Genomic DNA, 25,312 nt, shown 5'->3' on the forward strand with positions numbered 1-25,312 from the left:
ACCCAATTACCATACTTAATTGAGCTAAACATAATTGTTTGTTTAATTGAATAACTTAAGCATTTCTGCAGGTTTTGAGAGAGCAGGAAGATTCAATGTTCTATGAATCCAGTAGTTTCATATTATTGTATACATTTTAACAGGAGATCAACATTTTGACTAACCTGAATTCTGAATGTCTTTCACATATAAAGAAGCTCTTGGCTCCATGTTTACATTGTGTTTGCAAAGATTAATATATATTAAGGCTGTCAAATGATTAATCTTTTATTTCACAAATGAATCACATATTTAAATCACATGTTAAAATGACAAAACATTTACATTATATATGAGTGTATTTCTAGCAGAATGGGGGTAAAATAATCCCAAGGAAATCAATCAATCAAATCTTTTTTTAATAACTATTCCAGCAATCCAGTACACAATTGTTAAAAAGAAGTCACAAGAAGTTGCCATAGTCTCAAGTTTTCTGCTTCTTCATTATAAATTAACTGAAATAGGTCGCCTGTAAATGTACTTAGATCATCAGATTAATTTAACTAAACTCAAAGAGTGAAAAAAGTTCAAAGAAAATGTGCACTGCATCGTATAGACTTTTAAAGGCATCGGCTCAATATAGGATCTAAACCCATAGTACTGCAGGTCCCCTGTTTCTTCTCACTGAGCCAGTTGCTCAAATTAGTCTGTTAACATTTTCAGAAGATAATGTTGCTCTCTCTTCTGTAAGAAATTACCTGAGAGTGAGAACAGTCTGTGTGTGGCAGGTGTGCAAGTATTTTTGTGCAAGATTTAGACACTGTACACCACCTTGACTAACACTTTGAACATTAGCATATTTGGCTTTTAAGTGATAGCTCAAACTTGGTTCTATGATGTTGAAATTCACCTTCACAGAGATATCACATATCACTTTGTTTTTGCATGTTGAAACATCCAAAAATGTTTATTGAAACAGACATTTATTAATCCACCTTTCTTCTCTGTGGTTCAACTACGGGTGCACAGAACACTCAAAATAGAGAAATGGGATTCAAATATTAACACGTTATTTATTTTAAATTAATTGCATTTAATGTATTAACACTGACAGACAATATATATATATATATATATATATATATATATATATATATATACACCGATCAGCCATAACATTATGACCACCTGCCTAATATAGTGTAGGTCACAGCCCTGACCCGTCGAGGCATAGACTCCACTAAACCTCTGAAGGTGTGCTGTGCTATCTGGCACCAAGACATTAGCAGCAGATCCTTTAAGTCCTGTAGGTTGCGAGGTGGGGCCTCCATGGATCGGACTTGTTTGTCCAGGACATCCCACAGATGCTTGATTGGATTGAGATCTGGGGAATTTGGAGACCAAGTCAACACCTTGAACTCGTGATTCATCAGACCAGGCTACCTTCCTCCATTGTTCCGTGGTCCAGTTCTGATGCTCACGTGCCCATTGTAGGCGCTTTCGGCAGTGGACAGGGGTCAGCATGGGCACCCTGACTGGTCTGCGGCTACGCAGCCCCAGACGCAACAAACTGCGATGCATTGTGTGTTCTGACACCTTTCTATCAGAACCAGCATTCACTTTTTCATCAATTTGAGCTACAGTAGCTCGTCTGTTGGATCGGACAGCCAGCCGTCGCTCCCCACGTGCATCAATGAGCCTTGTCACCTGTCAGTGGTCATAATGTTATGGCTGATTGGTGTATATATATATATATATATATATATATATATGTGTGTGTGTGTGTGTGTGTGTTTCATTTACACATTGTGATTATTGTATTTAATAGTAAAATACTGCATAAAATGCAGTGTAGTAACTAAAATAGTTATATGAGTCCCAGGGGAGGGTATTTCAATTTACACCTGATTTGGAGTGTGTGGGGTGGAAACTCACTAAGAATATTTAATCTAAGATAAATGTGATGCAATGACTCACAATGATACACCACATAACATAGTTACATGAAGTAAAACTGCTGCATTTTCACCAAATCGAAGGTATGGTGATTAACTCCAATTCAATTATTGTTAATAAATATAATTATGCAAATAATTAAATGTTATTTGTGTGTATATCACATCACAGTTTATAAAGTTCACTACGTTGGTAATTGGATCTGAAAACCCCCTTACCTGACAACTACAATCTAACCATATAGACAACCATGACACTCAACAACATATTGACACTCAAGACCTACATTATACAGACACTCTGTCTGTGTGACACCCCACCTCACCAAGTCAGTATTTTTAATCTTTAATTCCACAGAAATGGCCTTTCTCTGGACGTTTGCTAATGTACCACTAGCATTAGCACTTGCTGACCTTTCTGCAGAAATTATTAATACATTGTATGGGTTTTATTTACACATGCTTCACTTTGTCAGGGGGAGGAATGGTATTGGACAGAGGAGGGGATATATACACAACATGCGAGACACACACTGGCTGGCAGTGCTTAATAAAAGGGAATATTAATAATGAATATCATCATAAAGAATGGTTTAATAATAATCATATTTCATAATCACACTTTGTAGTGCCTTTTTTCGAATTTAATCGAATTACAATGAGATAAAGGGGTGAGCATTAAAGATTGTTGATGCTAAATAGCACTAAATGAGGCCACCTGAATAATTTCTTATGACACTCAAAAATATCCCTGAAAGAAAAGGTCACATCTATCATATCATATGTAACATTTCAACGGTTTCAGTGAAAAAGTTTATACCGTGCTTCAACCTTAAGACAGATACGGCATATACATCTCTTCAGATATCTTGAGGAAAGTAAAGCTCCAGTGGATTCAAATGCTTGCCAATTGTGGCTTTTGATCAGCTGCCAGGTAATGACGGATGATCTGCATTAATCTCTCAGTTGTCTTTTTTCCTTTTGGAGGGTAGCTACTAAGCCCATCATCTTGGAAAGTGACATGGTGCCACCTGGGATTGCATTAATCATAGGCAACTCTGACTGACATGTACAGAGAGCATTCAAATGCACAGAAACAGAAAAAGAACAAGGTCAGTAGATTCTCACACTAGTGACTTGGAACGATTAACGGCTGCAATGTGCATGCTGACCATAATCTTAATCACAGGTTTCTGTGGGATAATGAACAAAAGAATATTCCGGTTTTGATCTCCCATCTTAAATTCACTCTTTATGCCGAAAGCCTTCCACAAGAATACATTCTACACATGGAAAATGTATACAAATGTATTTTGAATTTGTGGGAATTTCTATATAAATCATGAATTATTATTATTATTTAACATTATTATTATAACATTATGGTTAGGTTTGTTTTATGTGCTAAAAGAAATGGTGAAACACTAGCAGATATAGGTATTGATTATATTCAATATAATCAGGGATGGGCAGTATTTATGATACATGTATTTAAAATACGTATTTCAAATACAAAATAGGATTTTGTAATTTGTATTTGATAGGGTTGATGAAAATGGCTTCATACTTGAGAGTTTTGTATTTTGTAGTTTAAAAATACTGTAAAATACTTTGTGAGAAGTCTACATGATGATATCATAAAAATGCTGCCTACCAGAAAATTGATCCATACCCGAAGAAGAAGGTCAAGGTGAGAAAAAGAGACCTCTGCAATGTAGGCCACAGGGCACACACACTCATTCAATACAATCCCTCTCTCACACACACTCACACATAAGTTTGACTGTTTTTGGTAGAACTTTTGAACTGTTTTGGAATACCTGGTCTGTAGTATCTCTATTGTAGTATTCTCTATTGGAGTTTAAGTAAATGTTCTCACTACACTATTAATGTGTATGTGTCCTCTATACCTATATTCTGAGGCTCTCAATAAATTCAGTAGTTGGAGTTGGGTTAATACTTCTTGACAAGTCCTGTTGCTACTTTCTGATTACGTTTCTGGCTGCATTTAAAATCAAAACATAATGATCATTTAATAATTGTTGACAAAGTGCTAAAATGTTTGTTTTCAACTTCCAAATAGGTGTCCAATTATTGATATATAAATAATTGATTGCTAAATGATTGTACCCTAATTGAAGTAGGTGTTTAGTAGGATCATGATTTTGCATACTATTGCATGAATGACTACCTGACACATAATGTATTATTATATTTATGATTAACAATCAAATGATTAATTACTTAGAAACTAGTTGTGATGAATAAAGGTGCCATCACTTGCCTTCTTATAAATGACTTGTTTGTCATTGAGTCAGTGTTGCAGATGCAAAGTAGGCCCTTCATTACTAAACATCAAGTAACTAAATAAAGGATACAATTATGAGTCATTACCAAACTGTTAGTTAAACATTCAACTGTTGGTTACTTTAAAACTAACCTTCATCTGGGTGATCACAGGGATATGTGAATATTTGATCTGTTAACTGGTTGCATATGTCAGATGTATCGCATGCCTTGTTAGGCAGAGAAAAGTTGTTGCTATCAAGCATTGTCTACTTAACCAACTGAGTCAGTGTACTGGTGAAGGGATCGATCAAATAGGCCGATAGATGGAAGGTTTGCAAAGTGATTTCATGCTCCCTTGTAAAAGTATTTTTAGTATTTTAGTAGCTAATTTTGATACATGGTGTGGCTTGTGTATTTTGTGGTTTATTTTGATACACTTAAAATTAAGGTATTTGGGATCTTTTTTTTAAATGCATTTTGATGTATCTTTGCCCAATCCCTGAGTATAATGTCTTTGAAAAGCACCAGCTAAATCTAAATGATAGTTTAAGTGGCTCAAATCTAAACTGTTTTATACTGTTACATTTTCATAAAATAAAGATCTTACTTGGTCTCCTTTTACAATTGTTACCTCAAATTATTCATGTTGCTTTCTTTTATTATATATTACTATTACTACTACTACTACTACTACTACTACTACTACTACTACTATACATTTATTGTTTTTGACTTTTTTTTCTCCATTTGGTGAATCAATATGAAGTCTTTATAAAAAGACTAAAATACATAAAATGAGAACAGCAGCTTACTACCCAAAATTCATTAAGGTGTAAATACAAATGTATGTATGTATAAATGTAAAAAAAATATATATTAAAAAATGCAGATTATAATATATATAAAGGGAGTATGTGCATAAAATATTCCATGATTTTCCTCCATAATGTAATATGGTCTTGTAGGTCCACTGACAATCACTGATGAACAAACATCTGCTTACTCTGCATCCATGCCAAGACTGTGAGCAGCAAATAGTTTTCTTACAAGAATATGGAAAGTAATTCTAACACTGCATGAGGAGGAATTTCCCACAAAAAAATAAATAAATAATGGTTTGATGCATCTTTCTGTGTTGTTATAGTATATAAATAAGATGTGAAAAAGGACCAAACTCCCAGCTGCCCTTGAACTCTACCGCTCTCTACTGTCCACATTCTCATCCTCTCTCACCTCAGCCAAGAAGTCTTACTTCCAATCTCTCTTCGAATCCACTGTCAACAACCCCTGCAAACTCTTCTCCACCTTCTCCTCCCTCCTTGCCCCCCCTCCCTCCCTCATCTCTCACTGCTGATGATTTCGCATCCTTCTTCTCCTCCAAGATTGCAGACATCCACAGGCTCTTCAATACTACTCCCTCATCTCCCATCACACCAAAGCCTCTCACCGATCAAGCTTCTTTTTCTTCATTCTCACCTCTCTCAGATGCTGAAGTTTCTGCTCTCCTCCTACGTCACAAACCCACAACGTGTGCCCTGGACCCTCTCCCTTCTCGTCTCTTCCAAGCAACCTCTCCTGATCTTCTCCCCTTCATCTCCTCCCTCCTCAACTCCTCACTCCTCTCTGGCTGTTTCCCCTCTGCATTTAAACAAGTTGCTGTCATCCCACTGCTCAAGAAACCAACCCTTGATGCCACCGCTCCTCAGAACTACCGCCCTGTCTCCCTACTCCCCTTCCTTTCCAAGACTCTTGAGCGGGCAGACCACCGTCATCTCTCGGACTTTCTGTCCCAACACTCACTGCTTGATCCTCTGCAATCCGGCTTCCGCACAGCTCACTCCACTGAAACTGCTCTCCTGGCGGTCACTGACTCCCTCAGCCGTGCTCGGGTGGCCTCCCTCTCCTCAGTCCTCATCCTCCTTGACCTCTCCACAGCATTTGACACCGTCGATCACTCCATCCTCCTCTCCTGCCTCGCTGACCTTGGGATCTCAGGGACTGCTCTCACCTGGTTCTCCTCCTACCTCAGTGACCGGTCCTACCAAGTGACATGACGAGGCTCCTCATCCACCCCCCAACCTCTCCTCACAGGCGTTCCCCAAGGCTCCGTCCTGGGCCCGCTCCTGTTCTCTCTCTGCAATCGCTCCCTGGGCCCCCTCATCGCTTCCCATGGTTTCTCCTACCACTTCTACGCTGATGATGCCCAGATCTTCCTGTCTTTTCCCTCTTCTGACCCTCTCATCCCCTCACGCATCTCTTCCTGCTTGTCTGCCATTCCTGCCTGGATGCACTCGCACCACCTCAAGCTCAGCCTCTCCAAATCAGATTTCCTCTGTTTCCCCCACTCTTCCTCACCTTCTGCTGACCTCCCCATCTCGATCCCCTTGGAATCCACCACACTCTCTCCTTCTTCTTCCGCTAAAAATCTAGGAGTCACCCTCGATCCTGCGCTCTCCTACACCCAGCACATCACCACGCTGACACGCACCTGTAGATTCTTCCTGAGCAATATACGCCGGATCCGTCCCTTCCTCACCGACTACTCAACTCAGCTACTCGTCCAGTCACTGGTCCTCTCCCGCCTGGACTACTGCAACTCCCTCCTGGCTGGCCTGCCTGCATCTTCTACCCGCCGCTCCAGCTCATCCGGAACTCGTCTGGTATTCTCTCTTCCACGGTTCGCACACGCTCCCTCCACTGGCTCCCGATAGCGGCATGCATTCAGTTCAAGACACTAACCCTCACCTACCGCTGTCTCGACCACACTGCACCAAGCTTCCTTCAGTCACTTGTCTCTCCATACATCCCCTCCAGACCACTGCGCTCCTCCAGTGCCAGAAGACTAACTCTGCCTCCTCCCCACTCTCCTTCCTCTAGAGCCGCTCCTTCTCATCCCTGGCCCCTAAATGGTGGAACGATCTTCCCACCGAAGTCAAAACGGCAGAGTCCTTGACCTCATTCCGGCGCTTACTCAAGACGCATCTTTTCGGACAGCACTTGTAATATTAGTCCTCTATCCCTGCTAGATAGTTTTTATTATGCTTCTCGCGTCTTTGATTTGTTTCCCCCCTTGCTCCCTTTCCCGTAGCCCTTGTCTGTGACCCTACATCTTTACAGCACTTAGCTTTCACCGTCCAGGATGTAGGAAATCGCTTACTGTACTTGTGTAAATTGTAATTGTAATTTGTAAAATGTATTATTTTGAATTGCTGTTTTAGCTAAATTGAATTTGTAATGATTGATGCCTTATTGAACTGTATTTTTGCACTTTGTTTGCACTTATGTTGTAAGTCGCCCTGGATAAGGGCGTCTGCCAAGAAATAATAATAATAATAATAATAATAATAATAATAATAATAATAATAATAATAGTAGTAATAATAATAATAATAATAATAATAATAATAATAATAATAATAATAATAATGTATATGACTCTTCCAGTTCAATTCAGATTTTTTTAAACTTTAAAATGTAAAGTGTACGAAATAATGTCAGATTTCAAAGAGCATGTATGCTCCTTCAGTGTTACAGGATGTGTCATATCATAAGTTCCAAGATAGTGGAAGAAATACAAAAGGACCAGATTTGTCTTCCCCGCAGCAACTTGAGTCATTATAACTTGAGTGCTAGTGTTTCAGGGTCTTACACAGTTGTGGGAAAAACAGTGAAGACGGAGTTATTATTTTCTCTTTTCCAACAACAGAGGAGATTGTCATCTGAAACGTATGTATTATTCCATCTGCTTTTCGGCAGCCATTAATGCACATGGAGAAAAAGAACAGGAAAAGGTCAGAGACAACATTGATGTTGGTGCTTCAGCGGTATTATATGTCAGGTTTTGAAGCTGCCAACAGTGCGAGCATCTGGGGCACTGAATAGTCAGAAAAGAATCAACTGTGGTGGATATTTCAGCAGCTATGGTAATTGGGTTTAAATTCCTGTCCATTAGCTGAAATGCCATAACACAAAAAAACGGATGTGTTTTTAGGAGTAAATACATTCAAGTTGGGGCTGAAGCAGAAGCTAAAGTGAGATTATTTTAAATTGAAAGAACTGAATAACAATCATGATATAATAACAGAAACCAGCAATTTAGGCTGGGTTTAGTAAAGAATGAGAATGAGAATGCTTAGTGTGCTAAGCCATCACTTACAAGAAGACATAATCTAGAATTATAACCCATATAGTAAATTACAAGGTTTGGGAACCAGCTAGATATTCTGCAAGTATTTTTCACTTCCATCCAATAATATATACATCTGCTAGTCATATGATATTACAAGGATTATAGGGTTCCAGTTATCCTTTTATGATTATCATCACAAAGGGGATTACATCAAATCATCACTTTGACTTACCTGCGAATCGCAAAGTACAAACCTGTACTGTATTGCGGTAAAATGTAATGTTAGAAGCCACTTTATACTATTTCTAAATCAAGACACGATAGGGTACATCTTCGTGATTTGGGATTTGTGGGTGGGTCAATGTTTTGATTTGGTCTAGCCCACAGTAACAATAATAATACTCTTACAATCATATGTGACAAAGCAAAAAGGAGAATAACATCACATAAAAAAGCAATTCATCACATAACTAAGCATCCCGAAAGTGGAAAAGTTAATTTTATCACAATAAAAGGTTTATAATTCCCAATAATTACTGGTAATAAATTAACTGGTCTCATATAACCTAAAAATAAGCAGTTACTAAATACAGCCCCCATCTCCGCAGTGTTCAGATGTTAATATATATGAAATGTAAATATGCATGAAACCAATCACTCACTCTGAAATGTACCTATTTATGGTTTATGTTACAATTGGATGCGTTTCCTTTACTTAATAAACTTAGTATTGAACTAAGAAGGCAGGTTTAACACACTGGTCTCTTCTATCATTCCCTCAAGTAGTTCAAAAATCTGAAAGTGCACTGAAACTTTATTTTCGTCTCTCGAGCTTGAGCTGTAACAAAATTTACTCTGGCCTATGCCTGCACTGGGGCTAAGTGACAGCTTTATTAAATGCTGATGGGTATTCTAAAGATTTTCTATCTACAATTTATCCTGCAGCTTTTTGCTTAAAGCAGCTTTTTGCCTACTGATTATTGACCCATCCATCGAAGTCAGTATATTTAATTTACTGAAAACATTGGATTTTGCTTTAAAAACAAAAACAAAATTAAAAGGCAGTTTATTTAACTAGTACATGAAGCTGAGTGTTCCATTTCAGTTTATTATCAAAATAATAATAATACATTTCAGTTCAGTTATTCCTTTTTCTGGTCACTTGCATCAATAAAGACTTTGCTCTCTATATGTATTATGCATATCTTCAACAATTCCTTAAGCATAGGCCAATAGTTTAAACTACATTACTCTTCAGAAATGCAGACTTGTGTTTAGCTGCACCAGCTTAAATGTAAATACAACCTAATGAAGACAAATGGATCAGAGCTGCTCAAAAACTGCTTGTGCTGCCGGTGTTCGGTTGCTAAGTTACCAAAACCAGTTTTGAAATCATCTTGCATTTCTCATTACCGTGCGTTCATGTTTATGTAGGTAAATAGGTGAAGACTGTATTGTATAAATAAGAAAGGGATCTGTATACATATTAATTACATTGGGTGGGTGTTTATTATATCCAAAACACTTGACCTTCGTAAAACTTTTGTTCAATGGACAAAGGCACTTTGACTGTAATGAAATTGTATTACTATTTAAAATAATGTTTTAAGCTGAAATGATTGTTAGCTTGTCTTCAAATATAATGAATTACTTGGAATACAAAACTGTCTTTGAATCCCGTAAAAATAAAACAGATTATCTTAGATCAGATCAGTTAATTTCCAGATTGCCACTACGGAGTTACACTACAGAGAGGTCGAGGCAAATTGTGTATATTAAATGATTTTTACTGTCACCATTTTGAATAAAAGTTTGATTTAAAAACAAAATCTGTTAAGTTACATCAATTTGTCTTTTATTATATATATATATATATATATATATATATATATATATATATATATATCGTAACCCAAAAAGTAAAACTATATAAAAACTTATTTTACAACTTTTCTTAAAAATAAGCTGGAAGAGTTTCCTTGATATCAATTTGTAAACTTCAGTATGCGTTATAAAGTATTCACAAATATTGGAAAGAGGTCTTTAAAACAAATGTTGCCATGTCTACATTTTTTCACGCACCAAAGATCCAATGACTTGAAAATATAATAATAATAATAATAACAATGAAAATAATGTTTTCTCATGCCAGTCTGAGATGCTTAGCCTCGAGGAAGGGCCATTAGTCTGAAATCTTGGCACTCTCTGTTTGTTTGAACATAAATTATTGAGCAAACACATTTTCTGGATCACACTCAAATGAACATGCATACACTTACGATTTCTATTGTCCGCTGTGCTTTGGAAGACGCTTCATTGTCGTATCCCAAAGAGTATGCCGATTCCTTTATTTTAACACTCCTAGGAATTTTGAGAAGGCCCGTGGCATAGGAAACAGTATTTCAGAGATCCTACTCATGTTTGGATCTCTCAGCTGATATATTTCAGTTTATAACAGGACAGAGTCCGTTTCCTGTAACATCTCTGACTTTAGGTCCCTGCAGTGAAAGACATTATGCTGATTTCTTGATGTAAATCCTGCAGAACAGCTGTTGATGGATGAAGAATGATGGCTTCTGATGGGTTTCTGCTATTATAAAAATATAAGCAGCTGTTATTTCTAAGGGGGATCATCTGCTTATTATTGTGATTTCCATCAGGAATTACTTAAGCATGGTTATTATTTTAGAAAGCATGGCAACAAGAATGAAAAAGATTTGTACACTTCTGAATAATATCTTTCAAGGAATGTTTCTTTATTCACAAGCCTCAAAAGTTAACAACATTTTAACAAACTTAAAAGTAGATGTTTGTACTTTGTTGATTATTTATTATAAGAAAAAAATGTATATATATATCATATTTAGTTTAGTACAGTGAACTCATTGTCATGTTCAAGAAACCAGTTTGAAATGATTCGACCTTTGTGACATGGTGCATTATCCTGCTGGAAGTAGCCATCAGAGGATGGGTACATGGTGGTCATAAAGGGATGGACATGGTCAGAAACAATGCTCAGGTAGGCCGTGGCATTTAAACGATGCCCAATTGGCACTAAGGGGCCTAAAGTGTGCCAAGAAAACATCCCCCACACCATTACACCACCACCACCAGCCTGCACAGTGGTAACAAGGCATGATGGATCCATGTTCTCATTCTGTTTACGCCAAATTCTGACTCTACCATCTGAATGTCTCAACAGAAATCGAGACTCATCAGACCAGGCAACATTTTTCCAGTCTTCAACTGTCCAATTTTGGTGAGCTTGTGCAAATTGTAGCCTCTTTTTCCTATTTGTAGTGGAGATGAGTGGTACCCGGTGGGGTCTTCTGCTGTTGTAGCCCATCCGCCTCAAGGTTGTACGTGTTGTGGCTTCACAAATGCTTTGCTGCATACCTCGGTTATAATGAGTGGTTATTTCAGTCAAAGTTGCTCTTTTATCAGCTTGAATCAGTCGGCCCATTCTCCTCTGACCTCTAGCATCAACAAGGCATTTTCGCCCACAGGACTGCCGCATACTGGATGTTTTTCCCTTTTCACACCATTCTTTGTAAACCCTAGAAATGGTTGTGCGTGAAAATCCCAGTAACTGAGCAGATTGTGAAATACTCAGACCGGCCCGTCTGGCACCAACAACCATGCCACGCTCAAAATTGCTAAAATCACCTTTCTTTCCCATTCAGACATTCAGTTTGGAGTTCAGGAGATTGTCTTGACCAGGACCACACCCCTAAATGCATTGAAGCAACTGCCATGTGATTGGTTGGTTAGATAATTGCATTAATGTGAAATTGAACAGGTGTTCCTAATAATCCTTTAGGTGAGTGTATATATATATGTATAAGTGTATAATATATATATTTAGGCTTGAGACAAGACCATTTTTTGTTTGTCCTTTTGTTTTGAAGTGTACAATAAATCTCACTTTACACCATAAAACTGCTTCTGTGTTTCCTAAGCCCCTGCCCGAGATACCCGGTACCAGGTCCAACCCACCATGGTACCACAATATATATGTGTGTGTATGTGTATGTGTCCATGCTTTGATAAATACTAGTTAGTTACACATTAAACCAAAGTCTTACTTTGTATACAATAAGTACAGCAGACTATAACTAGATGGTTCGGGGTTACCACTACAGTGCCAATAGGATGAATTTAGTGCCCTTCAACTTTTTCACATTTTGTTGTTACAAACTTGTCTCTACTTCCATTTACACAACCTACTCTAAACTTTCAATGTGGGGAAAATGGGGCTGTGTGAGAAAACAAATCAATTAAAAATAAAAACCTGATAAGTCTTCATTAGAAAAGAATTCACAAGGTCAATCAATTGCCTTCAGAATTTACACAATGTATTTAAATGCACCCATCTCTGTAAGGTCCCACAATTGGGAAACACAAATACACTACCAAGTAAATCCTGCTTGGAATTTGAAAAAGGTATCTGGGAGACTGAAAAGATGTGGCAAGAGATTCTGTGGTCTGAACCAAACTTGAACTTAACGCAAAGCACAATGTCTGGCGCAAACCCAACACAGCACATCACCCAGGTAACACCTTCCCTTCTGTGAAGCATGGTGGGGGCAGCATCATGTTATGGGGAAGCTTCCCATCAGCAGTGACTGAGAAGCTTGTGTGGGCAGAAGGCAAAATGCATGGAGCTGAATACAAGCAAATCCTTAAGGAAAACCTACTTCGGTCTGCAAAAGGACAATTCTTTCAACTGCTGCCCTCAAGTTTAGCTCCTTACTGCAGACATATATACAGAGAGCCTCATACAGAGACCCCACTCTGATTTCACAGGAATGTCTGCACCATCGTCAACTGATCTTATTCACCGTACAACCTGTGATTGTTTGTGTTTTGTTCCCAAGAGGATGGTGGCTTTGTTTAATCTAGAACTGATATGCATGACTTACACTATGTACATATACATACAAATTACTTAATTAAGATTGGTATTATTTATGTCAAGAATATTTAAATATTTCAATTTTTGAAATGCAGAATGTGATACACTACTGGAGAAACAGAGACCTGGAAAGAAACAAAGCCCCTCTGCCAATTGGAAATTACAAACTCCGTACTTGATGACTGCTTTCGGTTGCCAGCATTTTCCTTGCTTCTACATAAAGGAAAACTGCCAGTAAGTACTGGGTTGTAATTTGTGAAGCAGGTGGGTTGAAGTTTTAACTTAATCCCCGGCCTTAGTTTAGAATTTGCAAGTCTTTGATTTGATTTGACCCATTGGTTCTGCAGCTGATGCCGAGTGATACACCTCCTTGGGATAATTTCAAAGAGTAGCACAATCTTTTCCCACTGATAGCAAACACATGAAAAATGAATAGCTTAGGGGGATGCATATGAATTCTACCATTAGCGTACATTTTCAAAACTAACAAATCTGAATCTGATGAGGCAGAATGAAAGAGAGCTATGTGCTTTAGGGAAGGTTTGTGGCCTTGTATAATAGGCCACATATCATAATCATATATTCCATGTCCCATATCATATTATATGAGCATTTAATAGCCTCAAATGGCTTTGAAAAGTAATTTTTTACTAGATGCTCAGATTTGTGTCAGATTTAAAATGTGTATTTTCAATGCAAATGTAGCTGCCCTTCTCTAACAGTTTTGTACCCAGGCCAGAGAATGATCATTGATGAAATATCTGACACAAAAAAAATGTCATTTTTATACATATTTTTTCTCACAATATCATCAGATATAATTCATTATAAAACATGCCCATTGGTGGTCACTAAGAATGACTCCATTATCATCAACTACATGAGACTGCATCTTTAATTTTGTATAGCCCTGATAACAAGAAAAATGTTTTAATTATTTCCAGACAACAATTATTTTTAAAATTATTTGTTTTTTTCTTCTAGAGACACCAAAGACTCTGTATATGTTTTATATTGATGTTAGCATTAGAAATTGTTTGTATACAGACTCAGCAAATTAGCTTTATCTAGCCTTGCAAAACCAACAAGGTGGTTGTTAAAGATACATCCTATTGAAATTATTCTCTCTGCTTGCACTTCTGTTTAATCTATGATAAGGGAAATGGTCCGAATGTATCGCCTATGGGTTTGTCTGTGTGTGGATTTCCTGTTTTTCCTCTCAAAGCCAAAGATGTTACCTCGTTGTTAAGAAAACCACAAGATCGTACCGTTTGTATGCTGTAACAGGACCAGACATCTGCTTCTATGATGACCTCCTCCCTTGGGAAGGGCAGCCTACAAACTTTCCAGAGCTTGCATCTTTTGGAGCTTCTGAGTGGATGAACAGCCACAAGATTCTATGTCATTTTTCCTATAAAGCTTCATTCATGTTTGTAAACATTAAGTCCTCACTGAAGGAATTTTCCTGACGTGGGGCTTCCGAGACGGCTTGATTAAAGTTCTATTTGCTTTATCTCGACGACTTCTCCACTTATTTCCAAGACGGGTTCTACAGACTCGTATTACCGATATAGCCACTGGTCAAAGATACATCAAAACATATTTACAATATATACACTACATGGCTAAAAGTATGTGGACACCCCTTCTAATTAGTGGATAGGCTATTTCAGCCACACCCATTGCTGGCAGGTGTATAAAATCAAGCACACAGCCATGCAGTCTCCATAGACAAACACTGGCAGTAGAATGGGCCGTACTGAAGAGCTCAGTGACTTTAAACATGGCACTGTCATAGGATGCCAATTTCTAACCCCATCCAACACCTTTGGGATGAATTGGAACGCAGACTGTGAGCCAAAACATCGCCCAACATCAGTGTCCGACCTCACTGATCCTCTTGTGACTGAAGGGAAGCAAATCCCCCAGCAATGTTCCAACTAGTGGAAAGCCTTCCCAAAAGAGTGGAGGCTGTTATAGCAGCAAAGAGGGGACCAACTGCATATTAATGCCCATGATTCTGGAATGAGATGTTCGATGAGCAGCTGTCCATATACTTTTGGCCACGTAGTGTATATCCCACAAATATTAAAACATTGAATAGTGACTTTCCATTCTCCTTGCCGGCTTCACCTCGAACCCCCTTCTTTTCTACAACAGATAAGTACATGATTTTACATTACTACCATTACTGTTATTTATACTTTTTTCTTTTATGTTTTATTTTCAAACTATGCCAACATTTGAACCAGTTTATAGTAAAAGACTATCGTTTTAATTACAAACAAAGAACAACGTGTTGCTGATTAGTTTTATTACTATGGCAATTCAGTTCATTATTGTGATGGTTTCCCTCTGACTTGGTTTTCATATGAAAGCTGTAATATATATTGTTCCAACCCTATACATCAAACTTAACAAAATAAGTATAATGAATGAAAATCTATTTTTAATAATCAGATTTATACATTTACACTAATGCTTGAAATTTGATATTTTGATTCTTGAAGGAGCCATTTAGGACAATCCTAGTACGTAAACTCAGAAGTTAAATACAATCACAGTTTAGAAATCTTCAACCTTCAAAAGAATGTATTTAATCACTGTAAAATGCGTATCTTCATCCACATTGATTTTGATGTTCAGTATCTGACCCAAAGAAAAGCTATCACTTGATCTTCCAATTGTATAATTAGTAAAAGATTCTCAAGAGAATATAAATAATATAATATTGATGTGTATTTAGATTTCCTACTCCCTCTCTTAGATGGTAAACTGACTCATATATGGTCATATAGAAAGAAAAAGTCAAAGGTCACATGTTCAGGTCAAGAGATTCCATTCCCTTTATGGCATCACCTAGTCAATATGTTTACCTTTGATAATAAATTAACACCATGAAATGAAACAATGAGAAACTCCTCTTTCTAAGGAAATAAATTATGCATTTCCCATTGTCACTTAAAATAAACTCTTATACATCTACATTCAATTGAATTCTTAGCTGTAATTTCAGCATCTTCCAAAAGTGCCCCGAACATTTTTGATAATAATCTACATAACATTGCACCAAAATGTGTCCCTTTATCAAATGATATAGTATTTAATTAGCAAGTGTAAAGCAACTATAATGTGTTTGATATGTTCAATGTGCAACACTCACCCAAAACAGTCAAATGGTTGCAAGTGTAGCCAACAGCATTTGTTCTGTGTGTATGTTACTTTTCATTGTTCGCTTCAAGCCTTCTTATATAGGTCATACTTATAAATAACAACCAATAAATAACTTGGTTCTCATTTTACATAATTATATTTATTTTAATGACTACATTATTTAGGAAATTCTCTTAAGCTATTTAACAAATGTATACTCAAGCTGGACATTCAAAATTAAATTCCAAACAATCCAACAATAATATTAGTAATAATAATAACTTGTACAAATATTCATATTGTTCTGAAATTGTACATGTAAACTAAAAACACAATGACCTCTCTGAAACATGTGGAACATCACCAGGGGGAATTTCTGATTTGAAATATCTAAATACGTTTAAAGCTGCCAATTTGAGAAGAAAATCATAAAGGATTAAAAGTTATAATCAACAAAGAAACTTACCTTTCTGAAGAACCTAAAAGTTTCTGAAGGGGGCTATCTATTTATTTTGCATGTTGACACCCAGCAAAGCCGACAACAAATTGACATTTGATAGATCTGAAACAGAAGAAAAAGACAGCAATTAGCAATTCAATCATTCAGCTGCACTTAACTGAAACACAGCCCTGTCACTCTGTTTACAGTACTACAGTACAGTACTACAGATAGCAAGTCATGTGCTGCTACAGTTTAATCAGGCTAAGCAGCCACTACACAATCCTATGACAAAAAATACAGCACAGAAAAGCCTCACCAGCAACAGAGAATCTGCTTCTCACCAGAAAATCCAGCAGTGCTTTATGCACACACTAACAGCAAGAGAGATCTTTAGGCCCCACACAAAGGCAGCGTAATTGTTCTGTTGTGAGCTGTAAACATTCATCATCAAGGCACTTGAGCACTACGAGATAACTACCTCAGCTGTGCTGTTCTCTCCTCACATGTGAACATCGGTTCAGTTTCACTGAAATCCTATGCTGCATGCACACTGGATGGCTGCTTTGGCAATTAACATTGCAAAGGATCCACATATTAAAATCAAATGGTTCACATAATCTCAGCCACGAGAGCATACATCCTAGTATGCATAGGACAGCTTCTGGAGAGAACTGGAAAATCACAATCTGCATAATGACAGAAAAAAAAGAATATATAGTCTCTATATATTATCATATATATTATTCTGTACTATTATAATATAGTATATTTATATTATTATATTATGTATCTCCCTTTGTTGTTGTTGTTCTTTTTAAAGGAGCTGTTTATATTATCAATATTTGTGATCCAAGTTGCAAACCTAAATACCTCTCACCTGGCTAGCTGCAGTTCTTCTACCTGCAGTCATTGCTACTATGTGCTAGTTACTTTGATAAGCTTTGAAAAGTGAGTGATAAATAAGAATATTTTTATAAATATTATTTCAAACAAAAAGTGCCCAAAAAGTATTTTCTGCAAACGTAGAAATGTAGAAACACATCATACATACTGTATATAGATATATAATAAGTTTGATAATAGTTCTTACATGTGTAAACTATGTTAACATACTGCACCAGTCACATTAATCTGGAGAGTATACACTCACCTAAAGGATTATTAGGAACACCATACTAATACTGTGTTTGACCCCCTTTCGCCTTCAGAACTGCCTTAATTCTGCGTGGCATTGATTCAACAAGGTGCTGAAAGCATTCTTTAGAAATGTTGGCCCATATTGATAGGATAGCATCTTGCAGTTGATGGAGATTTGTGGGATGCACATCCAGGGCACGAAGCTCCCGTTCCACCACATCCCAAAGATGCTCTATTGGGTTGAGATCTGGTGACTGTGGGGGCCAGTTTAGTACAGTGAACTCATTGTCATGTTCAAGAAACCAATTTGAAATGATTCGACCTTTGTGACATGGTGCATTATCCTGCTGGAAGTAGCCATCAGAGGATGGGTACTTGGTGGTCATAAAGGGATGGACATGGTCAGAAACAATGCTCAGGTAGGCCGTGGCATTTAAACGATGCCCAATTGGCACTAAGGGGCCTAAAGTGTGCCAAGAAAACATCCCCCACACCATTACACCACCACCACCAGCCTGCACAGTGGTAACAAGGCATGATGGATCCATCTGAATGTCTCAACAGAAATCGAGACTCATCAGACCAGGCAACATTTTTCCAGTCTTCAACTGTCCAATTTTTGTGAGCTTGTGCAAATTGTAGCCTCTTTTTCCTATTTGTAGTGGAGAGGAGTGGTACCCGGTGGGGTCTTCTGCTGTTGTAGCCCATCCGCCTCAAGGTTGTACGTGTTGTGGCTTCACAAATGTTTTGCTGCATACCTCGGTTGTAACGAGTGGTTATTTCAGTCAAAGCTGCTCTTCTATCAGCTTGAATAAGTCGGCCCATTCTCCTCTGACCTCTAGCATCAACAAGGCATTTTCGCCCACAGGACTGCCGCATACTGGATGTTTTTCCCTTTTCACACCATTCTTTGTAAACCCTAGAAATGGTTGTGCGTGAAAATCCCAGTAACTGAGCAGATTGTGAAATACTCAGACCGGCCCGTCTGGCACCAACAACCATGCCACGCTCAAAATTGCTTAAATCACCTTTCTTTCCCATTCAGACATTCAGTTTGGAGTTCAGGAGATTGTCTTGACCAGGACCACACCCCTAAATGCATTGAAGCAACTGCCATGTGATTGGTTGATTAGATAATTGCATTAATGAGAAATTGAACAGGTGTTCCTAATAATCCTTTAGGTGAGTGTATATAGGGCATTGGTGCCTGATTGCAAAATGTTTCTCAGTACCGACAGTACAAAATAAATGAAAAATAAAACAACACTTGTAATAATAAACTAAAATGTATATATCTTGTTGTTGTTCTTAAAGGATAGATGCATTAAAACAAAGCATTCATAAAACTGCACATACATGAAATATGAATATTAAATTAATAATTAAAATAAAACTGAAACATAATACCTTGTAGTAGGTTTATAAAATGCGTTTATGCAAAGCAAATCAGTTTTATCTGATTAACAACACAATATGGCGAGTAATAAGAATGTACAGAAATAAGATAATTCATATCATGTGGCATTCCCGATATCACGTGGCTTCCCCAAACCAACCGGAAGTTTTGTCATGATGATTGAAATGCATATTTTCTGCCTCATACAGGTAGGTCTATGGTACAATTTTTAAGTACACCACATGTTGGACGGACAACGATCACAATTTGTTTTCTTAATATTTATAAGTGACATTCACAATTCAATAAAGGCATCAATCATTACAAATTCAATTTACATAGAACACAGCAATTCAAAATATATACATTTTACAACTTCTAATTTACAATTTACACAGGCAAGTACAGTAAGTGAGGTCCTACATCCTGGACTGGAAAAGCTAAGTGCTTTCAAGATGTAGGGTCACAGTCAAGGGCTACGGGAAAGGGAGCAAGGAGGAAAACTAATTAAAAACGCAAGAAGCATAATAACAATCTGTGAAGTGCTATCTGACGGGGGTTAAAAGGACTAATATTATAAGTACTGTCTGAAAAGATGTGTCTTGAGTAAGCACCAGAATGAGGTCAAGGACTCTGCTGTTTTGACTTCGGTGGGAAGGTCGTTCCACCATTTAGGGGCCAGGGATGGGAAGGAGCGGCTCTGGAGGAAGGAGATTGGAGAGGAGGCAGAGTTAGTCTTCTGGCACTGGAGGAGCGCAGTGGTCTGGAGGGGATGTATGGAGAGACGAGTGTCTGAAGGTAACTTGGTGCAGTGTGGACAAGACAGCGGTAGGTGAGGGTCAGTGTCTTGAACTGAATACGTGCCGCTATCGGGAGCCAGTGGAGGGAGCGGAGCAGTGGAGTAGCGTGTCTGAATCGGGGCAGAGAGAATACCAGATGAGCCGCAGAGTTCTGGATGAGCTGGAACGGCGGGTAGTAGTTGCAGGCAGGCCGGCCAGGAGGGAGTTGCAGTAGTCCAGGCGGGAGAGGACCAGTGACTGGACGAGCAGCTGAGTTGAGTAGTCGGTGAGGAAGGGACGGATTCGGCGTATGTTGCGCAGGAAGAATCTACAGGTGCGTGTCAGCGTGGTGATGTGCTGAGTGTAGGAGAGCGCAGGATCGAGGGTGACTCCGAGATTTATAGCAGAAGAAGAAGGAGAGAGTGTGGTGGATTCCAAGGGGATCGAGATGGAGAGGTCAGCAGAAGGTGAGGAAGAGTGGGGGAAAAACAGGAGATCCGATTTGGAGAGGTTGAGCTTGAGATGGTGTGAGTGCATCCAGGCAGAGATAGCAGACAAGCAGGAAGAGATATGACAGGGAATGAGAGGGTCAGAAGATTGAAAAGACAGGAAGATCTGGGCATCATCAGCATAGAAGTGGTAAGAGAAACCAGATGAAAGTCTACACTTAAAGAACATATTGATTGTTTCCTTTCAAATCAATTGTGGTGGCATACAGATGAAAATTGTGTCCTTGTCCAAATATTTATGGACCTAACTGTATATCTAAAATTTAATTGTCATTCATGGGTAGCACCAAGTGTGGATTTGGTCTTGACCTAAATGAAGATAGGTAGTTTAACTCGTTCCTATGTTCAATGCAAATATGTAAAGGGTTTTTTATACATTTTTAATTATTTAATTTCTTTATTTTCTCATGTACACCATTATTTGTGTTATTTGTCAGTTATGCATACTATCTTTTGCTATCTTAAGTGTGTAAACTTCTTACTGACGATAGTTTTCTGTAGCAAAGAAACTTCCCAGTGATGTGTTGAATCTCTAATATTTCGGTGATATGGACCTTCATGTGTCAGAATAAGATTTTCATTTTCCATTCATCTACAGATACACTACCTCAATTTTTCCAGTTTTTATTGAAATTTACACAGTTTAATGTCTCAATGTACAATGTATGAAATTAAAGCATAGAACAAATAAACAATTGGAGATAAAAAAGAAATCATGGAATCGTTTTGTTTAACAAACCCCGCTGGTACCCTTAAAAGGGCACCAAATCCGTGTGCTTCCCTTAAATCCCATGTGTACTCTTCTTGTGTACTGTTGTGTTGTTGTGAGACTCCCAGCTTTCTAATGATGTGAAGCATTTTCTGAGGTGAAAACTTTGATTTTTATACCGCCCCCCCGCATTTACCCCCCCTCCACATTCTGAAATGGGGGGGTGGGGGGATACTTGGTCTGAGTAGGAATACAAAATCTCAACGATACTACATAATTGGATGTGAACTTCTCTGTGTTTGATAGAACATCTAATAACTGGATTCATCATTAAGTTGTTCTGAACAAAACAAGCCTATTTGCAAGGAAATCCGATCGAAACTGCGTGATCTGTGACCGTCTGATTGAGACCCACCCCAGAGCAGACTGCTCTGAATGAGGCGGGCGACACGGAAACTGTAAATCGGATGTGTCTGAGAATGAAACGCGCTGGTAGCCAAGAGAAAAAGCTTTCAAACGATGTGCGCATTGTAGAATACAGTGTAACTGCTATGCACAGGAGCTGCACGTAACACTGCCAAATAATGCTTAAGAGGGTGTATTAACTCTGAAATGTTTTTGGTAAACTTAACTTTTTTGTTTAACCTCTGGCAGTTTACCACTTACCTTTGTACCATTTCAGGTTATTCACTGGACTTGAACAGCTTACATTTCAATAAAAACTAGACAAATGGGGGTGAGCTAAAACTTTTGATCGGCACTGTATATAGATATAAAAGGCATTAATGTAATGAGGCATGCATGTTATTTTCACACAAAATGAATAAATAAAGTAAACAGCAACGCTTCACTTAAATGAACATCATTTATTTAATTTACATTTTGAAGCACACATGATGAATAGACCTGACAGTATTGCGTGGCCCTTTCCAAAAGCTATGACTCCCACATGAAATAATCCCTACAGAGCAGATCTTCCTGGGGTAGAACTAATCCAAAGGGTAAGACTGACGACCAATTTATTATTAAAAAAATGCACTTGAGGCCACAGGGAATGCCGTACTTCATTTTTCTTGTCAAAACCTGTTAGAGTTAAGGAAATGTTCACAGTCAGTGCTAGGAGGCTGAAGGCATTACCTTGTCTGACATTCAGAATAGGTTGAACAGAACAAAGGTTTTCAGTACATGTGCATTTATCTAGTTGAGCACAGAGTGTTATATCTTTAAGATTAATCGCATAACAATAGAAGTTACTCCTGTGTTTTTCTCAATGGAAAGTGTGGTTGTGCGTTGGTTACATGGAACCCCCCCAGAGTGCTTGCCTGCATGAACCTTATATAAACCACATCGGACAAGTATTTATCTCAGAAATCATTGCTGACAAGGTGAACAATGTGATAGTCTAATGTTATGGCTAGCATTCACTCTAAAGTAAGTAAGGTTAAATCTCAATTTTGACCCACTCACCGATTGTTTTGGTTTGACAGAGGATTTTCCCTTCTGCCTAATGGAAACCAGCTATCACGTATCATGTATCCAATTTTCTGTTTGTCGGTGGTTCATTTTGATCTGGTCCATTTTAAGGCTTTAACTCAAACCTTGACGACTGAGATTGCTTTTCTTTTTTTTTTTTACTGAAATACAGAATTTCAGCAGAGAAGATGTTTTCTTCTCTTCATAATTAGGAAAATTGACAGTGTTATTAGCAGGACAGCTTGTGTTTTTACAGTTACATACCAATTAAGCACAGATGTTGAAATAAAAGGCAGCCTGGATAATGATTAAGGTTAAATAATCTGTATAATACAGTTCACTGCAATATATGTGACTGGGACAATGTTGAAATGCTCTTAAAGCTCAAGAATCCAATTAAACATGCCCTCCAGGGCCAAAGCCCATATGTCGTAAAGTCGAAGTACAGCATAAAATCCATACATTATAAAAGAACATGCTGACAGTGTAAGACGTGATTTTGATGCACTCAGATCTCTTATTTTAAACTCTGGTCCATGGATTAGCAATTTACACCAAGGTATTAATTCCATCTATTGCAACATTTAATGAAACACACATTTGTTAATACAAATGTTAATATACACATTTGTTAATATACTTGTATATTAAGTGTATTCAGGAATCTCTTTTGAATAGTTGTACACATTTTGAAGTAAAATTTGATCTTTGATCAACCAACAAGGCAAATAGACAGTTCAAGAAATGGAAAAAATGTATAAGTGTGAAATAAGTATGCATGCCAAGAGTGGCCACTCGGACAGTTTTGAGGAAAATTCAGGGGAGGAGTGTTCAAACCTGTAAAAAGTCAGATATACTCTCTCATATATATTATAAAAGTGTGTCACTGAGTGAAGGACAATTATTTTGGTTACAATCAGATTGGGTTCTCCTTGCTTCAACAAATTCATTGTAGTTTAGAAATATTACAAAATATATTCCTTCAAATGAAGATGAAATTCACTGAAATGCAGTCCAACAGTAAAACAAGAGTTAAACATAATTATTGAGTGTTGGACTATAGTTACTAAAATGCTATTCTCTGGGGTTTTTCAACATTTCCTGGCATTTCATTTTCTTGAGGTGAGATATGGCACTTTGGTTTCATAATCAACAAACCCTTTCTTCTGTTAATTAATTAATATACATAGCATACTGAGGTCACAGAGTAGGTGTTACAAAGAATTTGGGCAGATGCTGTCAACCAACCACACACACACTAAATATTGTAACAATCTCCAAGTGTGTAGGGTTTTCTATTTGGTGACAAACACTTACACTACCATTATAAGGTCTCCAGGCTGAACACGGAGTCACAGAGGGAGAGACACTGAGACAGGCTACTGTCCAAGCGTGGACAGAAAAAGGTTCACATAGGGGAATCTGGACACACAAGACGGCAAGTACACATAGCACAGTGTCAAGTGTAACTATTTACATTGTCCTCCACTCCCCTTATTATCCAGCAGACATTGCTACAATATACAAAATATTTGTACTTAAGAAACTAAATATCCTCTTTAGGGATTGTACTTGCTTATCACGATTTAATCAATGATCCTGTGCTATTACGTGGTTAACCTTTCAATGCGGTATTTACCTCAAAGAAGTTCTATACATCAGTGCCTTGTCAATGGTTCAGTGAGGTTGTGTACTCCTTTGGTATCCCTAAATCCCGATCATGTCATCACTCAGCAAGGACTTCAGCTCATACTCTGAATAGGTGTCACTGCTAACAGCTGTTTTCATTAGTTTCTGCATTGGGGGTCACACAGTCTCCCACCAGTTGTTACAGTTCTCTCACTGGGGGTTTATAGTGCATGTTCTGAATATTGTTTATTTTGCTGGAAAGTGTCCAATGTCATTACTTTGGAAAAAATTATATTTAGAAAATGCTATTCATGAAAAGGCAATTTGCATTTAAATTCACTGTGTACCGATTCCTTTACTTCAGTGAATCTTTGAAATGCCGTCCATTAAAAAACACATAAAAAAACGTTATTCATCATCAGCACAAGGAACTATTTGACCACACTTTGTTGTTACCCTGGTGAAATGTTAGTTGGAAAAAATAAATAAACACATACATAACTGGCCATAAACTATATGTGGATATCTTCAATGCATTACTAAAGATAATGTAGGCGTGTGTATTGGCTAAGCAGAACTGTAAGAGGTTGTTGGAAAACTTCAAAAAAACATTAAGACTTGAATTGATGGCAATAAACAAAAAGTTTAAAAGTTAAACTTAAAAACAAAAATTTCATTCAAAAAAGTATGAAATCTGATTTATATAATAATAATAATAATAATAATAATAATAATAATAATAATAATAATAATAATGTCAGAAAATAAGATTTACAACTTACTCTAGACGCATAAACAAAGGTTTGGTCAGTTTGGTT

General features: G+C 37.6%; 1 protein-coding gene across 1 annotated transcript in view; it reads right to left on the minus strand.

Moving 5' to 3' along the window:
* The window catches only part of mgat4c (mgat4 family member C), a 175,534-nt gene that overhangs the window by 83,982 nt on the left and 66,240 nt on the right, over positions 1-25,312 (minus strand). Inside the window, exon 3 of the mRNA XM_066724373.1 lies at positions 16,887-16,982. The gene's annotated coding sequence lies outside the window, so the exon portion shown is untranslated. The remainder of the gene's footprint in view (positions 1-16,886; positions 16,983-25,312) is intronic.

Source organism: Amia ocellicauda, chromosome 15, assembly GCF_036373705.1.
Source record: "Amia ocellicauda isolate fAmiCal2 chromosome 15, fAmiCal2.hap1, whole genome shotgun sequence".
NCBI lineage: Eukaryota > Metazoa > Chordata > Actinopteri > Amiiformes > Amiidae > Amia > Amia ocellicauda.